Source organism: Rhyacophila brunnea, unplaced genomic scaffold (assembly GCF_057557595.1).
Source record: "Rhyacophila brunnea isolate RB1 unplaced genomic scaffold, BYU_Rbru_1.0 scaffold_21, whole genome shotgun sequence".
NCBI lineage: Eukaryota > Metazoa > Arthropoda > Insecta > Trichoptera > Rhyacophilidae > Rhyacophila > Rhyacophila brunnea.
In genome coordinates this window covers 25,380,266-25,385,986 of record NW_028232871.1, presented here as the reverse complement: position 1 = coordinate 25,385,986, position 5,721 = coordinate 25,380,266, and positions in this window count along the sequence as shown.

Genomic DNA, 5,721 nt, shown 5'->3' with positions numbered 1-5,721 from the left:
ACAATGACAATACATACTTATGTAGCAATCAATAGTAGACACCCCCATCTTTAAAACACAAATGCACGATATCCTTTAAATACGACGGAAAACAACATAGGTATTTTCGTAAATAAAAAAACATAATATATAGTTTTATATTCAGAAATAATGCCATGAGAATATTGGTTATTTAAAATAGGTACGTCATTTGGCAATTGAGTTTGTTTTGGCGTTCATTCTGAATCCGGGGTGAGTGCTTTTATTATTGAATAACAATAATACAACTATTTATTTTATTGTACGAATAATTCACAAAATTTGAGAAAACATACATAATTTGTAAACACCTCAGATAGAATATAAATATTCTATTCTACTAGAAAACATCTTTGAAAAAATACGACGCCCAACGGGACTTGTACCCATATCCACTGGATTTGCGCCAAAGTGCTTTACTAATTAAACTACGGGCGTATTGTTACAAAATTAACTAGTAGTTTTTACATATTATTTCAATGATTTTTAAATTAAATATGTTAATTTCTGCTATCAGATTTTGTATTAAAAAATCAAGGCATCAATTAAGTTACCTAAATACTAACCGACGTCCGGATCACTCCAAATTTTAGTTGTAACCTACTTGCACTTGCTAATAATTTAATAAACTATTTCTTATATTTAAAAAAATAATTCACTAGATTTAAGAATGTTATATTCTTTATATTTAATTTGAAAACACCTCAGAAAAAATACGAGACATGAGACGTTCATCAGACTGTAAAAGTAAGATACTGACGATGAAACTAAATTCAAGTACTGTCCAAAGACTTTTTCAGTTATATACCATAGCTTGCTTTCCTTCAACAGTCCACTTACTCCACTGTCGCGTACAATCGATAAATTCAATAGAGCGTCATGATGAGGTGCTTTCCTGGTCACTCTTGCAAGTGAAGCAAAACACAAAGCATGAACACCTTTTGTGATTGTCACCCAAGTAATCCACACTAAAATTCAATTTCAACGGGATTATACAAGCTGGCAGTATTGGTCGTAAACAAACTTTTGAAGAATTCTGTAGCCGTTGAAGATCCGACACGAGGAAGAAGAAGATAGAATTAAAACGTCGCGACTCCTGCAGAGTAACATTTTTCTGCCGATCTAAGTATAAAGGCCATTAAAAACGTTAAAATTACCTCGCTTTCATAGACTTTGATAGCAATAAAAAACGCCATTAATTTTTCCGAGCTGTGTTTTCGCAGCTATACGACGCGCTCAATCAACATTTTTCCCGCGGATTTAATTGAAAAATGCAATGAAAAATAATTGAATTTCGCCATTTTTGTTCTGTTTGCGCGAAGTGTCAAAGAGGATTTGGAGAAATTTATTGGGAATTTATCATTGTTTATTGAGGACACGTTTTTTTTATTGAACCGTTTCAATTTTGTAAAATTTCTATTCTTTGGTCGTTTACATTAAAACCCGTGTCCCTCCATAAACACAATTTAATTAAACCACAAAAACAGTACCTAGCTATATAGTATATTACAATTTCCCATTATTACTAATGTGTATTTAGGACATTATCAGAATTTATATAATAATATCTAAATCAATAAAAAGGCAACGACATCGACTAGTCATTATGTATGTAGTGGGCTCGAATCCTGCAGTTCAACCAAATGTATTTTTCAATTAATATTTATTTAAACTATTTTTTTTTATTTATTAAACGAATAATTCACAAGATTTAAGAATGTAACATTCTTTTATTGAACATACATAATTTGAAAACACTTCTGAGAAATATATAACCACTATAAAAATCTTTTTGCAAAATATTACTCGTTGAATAAATAAAAAATAATAGTTTATTAAATTACTAAGAAGTGCAAGTACGTTATAACAACAATTTGGAGTGATCCTGATACCGGTTAGTAATTAAATTAATTGTAAAACACATATTTAAAAATATACAAAACCCGATTGCCAATAATCAATGCAATTTAGAAAGCGCTTCAAAGAGTATTGTAATTAAATAGGACACGTATAGCGTAGTGGTCAGAGCACATCAGTACAAATCCCGCGGGGCGCAAGTTCGAATTGTGCCGGGTGTCGTATTTTTTTCAAAAAAGATTTTTTTGAAATAGTAAATATTCTCGATAATGATAGTTAATTGTACGATAACATATTGTTCGCTAATAACTTTAACGTAAGGCTAGTGTATGCATTAACTTGCTACAAGTAAATCTTCAATTCGAAATGACTTGCATATATATAATCATTAGCCTCAGTAACCATTTTTTCAGCTTCATTTTTATAATTTGGGCTCAATCTGGTGGGAAAAGGTTTTCTTCAACATGTTTACTTGATGGAATTTGAATTTAAATTTTAACTCATTAAGTTTTGTACTACGAGGGTGGGTCAATAATTCCTTAGAAAAAAGCATTAAAACAGTTTTTATTTTTGTATTTTTTTTTTATTTCTCAACATAATCTCCTTGGAGCTCAATACACTTGGTTAGACGTTTCTCAATTTTTTTTAAACCGTCAGAAAAATAAGTTTTCGGAAGGTCCTCAAAATAAGCATTTGTCCGATCGATGACTTCTTCATTTGAAAAAAAACGTTGTCCACTTAGCCATTTTTTTAAGTTTGGGAAAAGGAAAAAGTCACTGGGGGCTAAATCTGGCGAATACGGTGGGTGGTCGACCAATTCAAACTTCAATTCTTCAATTTTAGCCATTGATCGTAAACATGTGTGAACACGGGCATTGTCCTGATGAAAGAGGATTTTTTTCCTGTTTAAATGAGGCCGTTTTTCTTCAATTTTGTTTTTAGCTGGTCCAATAAAGATGCATAATAATCCCCTGTTATTGTTTTTCCTTTTTCCAAATAGTCAACGAAAATAATTCCACGTGCATCCCAAAATACAGTAGCCATAACCTTACCAGCTGATTTTACGGTTTTCGCCTTCTTTGGACATGGTTCGCCTTTCGCAATCCACTGCTTTGACTGTTCTTTCGTCTCGGGAGTATAGTGGTGTATCCATGTTTCATCTACAGTCACAAAGCGACGAAAAAATTCATCCAGATTGCGTTGCATGAGCGACAACAGGGCTTTAGAGGCCATCACCCTATTGCATTTATTGTCGACTGTGAGCAAACGCGGCACCCATCTTGCAGAAATTTTTTTCATGCCCAATTTGTCATGTAAAATAGAAATGACGCTACCTTTTGAGATCCCTGTAACCTCAATTATCTCACTCAACTTTAATCTTCGGTCACTTAACACCATATCGTGGATTTTATTGATCATTTCTGGTGTAGTCACCTCTACAGGACGTCCTGAGCGTGGTTCATCCTTTGTTGATGTACGACCACGTTTAAATTCATTTAACCAGTTATAAATAGTTGCAAGTGAAGGAGCAGATATGCCGTGAACTAAATCCAACTCATTTTTTATTTCCTTTGCTGTTAACCCTTTTATATTAAAATGTTTAATAACAGCTCTAAACTCAATTTTCTCCATTTTCCATTTTTCCATTTTCCACAAGCAAATTTTTTTTTTAAATGTACGAGAAACACACAACAACCCGACCAATCTGATTGAAACTTCGCAGCATACTGAATCGGTAGTGCCGCTGCATGAAAACAAACCGCTTACAGTACTAGTCACGCCACCTGTCGGCTTTTCTAAGGACTTATTGACCCACCCTCGTATCACCATTATCAGTGATTTTTTGCGACACGGGTTTCGTCTTTTGCCATATTCGCTCTCGCCAATACTCAAATATTATAGTACAAAACTTAAATGAATTAGAATATATCACTTTGTGAGTAGATATATGAGTACATTTTAAAATGTTATCATAATATTATATTTTGAATCCTTACCGTCTGCTGATTTTCTCCGTTTCATAATACTAAGTACATCCGGTTCGTTTCTCCGCTAACAATTATGCGAAGTTAGTTCTTGCAAGCGATCGATGTTTTCCAATCAATTTAATGCGGAAGATGCACGCGAGATGTCAGCGCAATTCTCACATCCCATAATATTATTATTTACTGAACAAAATAATAATTATAGGATTCTGCCTTGTCATTTGTATGTCTTCACAAGCATCATGACTCCTTTTAAATGTTAGTTATTGATTATTTTCGAATCCAGTGAGGTAACCTAACCGCAGTAATTAATGAAGATTTTCGATTGTAGGATTTCGTTCAAATCACTTGTAGGTATTACCCACAGAATAGATTAATAAATAGAATTCCGATAGGCTACATTTCAACGCAGAGTTTTGAATGTGTGAGTGTCCTACGAAAATGAACCACACATTATAAACGTGCAATAGTGTGTGTTGCAAACTTCAAATACCTACAACAACATTGAATGAACGCCAGTGTATAAAACGAGAGCAGTTGTCTGAATGAATGCGAACACGTATTCTTGATACGTGTTTAAGTTTATCCCATATTCTTCCACATTCGAGATCGTTTGCCTGTTTCTCCACACCCGTTATGTATTTCAGTTTCCATTATTTCAGATTTCCCTGGTATTACCACATATTTCAATATAAAATAATAATAATTGTCTACCAACAGTTTTACATAATATTGCACTTGAAGCATGAGCAATAAGCTAGGTACCACCATGATCGAAATTTACAGTTTCGTGTCACGGTCTTATTATAGTGGGCATTAAGCGATCCTAATATACCACAGTTAGCATCATTATTACCATCACTATCACTTGCTTAAAACCCATCCTAGCCTCCTCCAAGAACTTATCCCATAACTTCCTATCTTGGGCAATTATCCAGCAAGTATATGCACTTACCGCCAGCTCTGACATCTTTGTAGAAACCTTCGAAACACCAAAGATGAGGCATGCCAGTTGACATAAGATCGTCGGGTCTGCTATCCAGGATGCCCCATCTATTTTAATGGAAAATATGGACACTGCGCTAAATTAAATACTGCCCTTTATAATAAAAGGCGAATAGTTATCGTAATGATAAATGAAAAGCAGTTTACGTTTTGTTATTGCCTGAATACCTGTAAAAGGCCACCGGACCATACAATTCCATCATTGTATTCAGTCATATCGAATTAAGACTGTAAATTTTTTCCAAACAGTCACCTTTGCAGTTGGTCGCAGCCATTAATGTATACTAGATTCATAGTTACCATACAAGTGTAATTTTTAAGCTTTACCACAAAAGAAGATGTTACGAATATGATCTTACAATATTTCCTTGTAGGTGTAATGCATTAAGACCGTTATCATGGATTCCCGAATATCACCCGTATTGTAAGGGCTGTAAAACTTAATTACTGTCCATGGAGTAGTCACTCTAAGGATGTTTGAAAAACACTGTTTATGGTATTAGAAAATAATCAGGAACGAACTGGGAATATTACTTTTCATTTTATTATAACCGCTGATAAAAACTGTAAGTTTCGCCACTTGGCGAGTTTAGTTCATCCAGTATAACATCATTAATCGCAGCGCATTCTTTAAATAGAACTGTGTTTAAAAACATTAAAAAAACACGTTTTGTTACTTTTTCGCCATAATATCACTAATAATAACTATTCTTTGTAATTAAAAATAAACAAATTCTTATATAATATTTTGTAGTCTGTCATTTTTGTTTGTAAATCTATTGTAAGCTGTCTCAAACAAACGAATTTATCTCAATTTAATACTGCGAGATGAATGAATAAAGAACGTGGGTGTGCG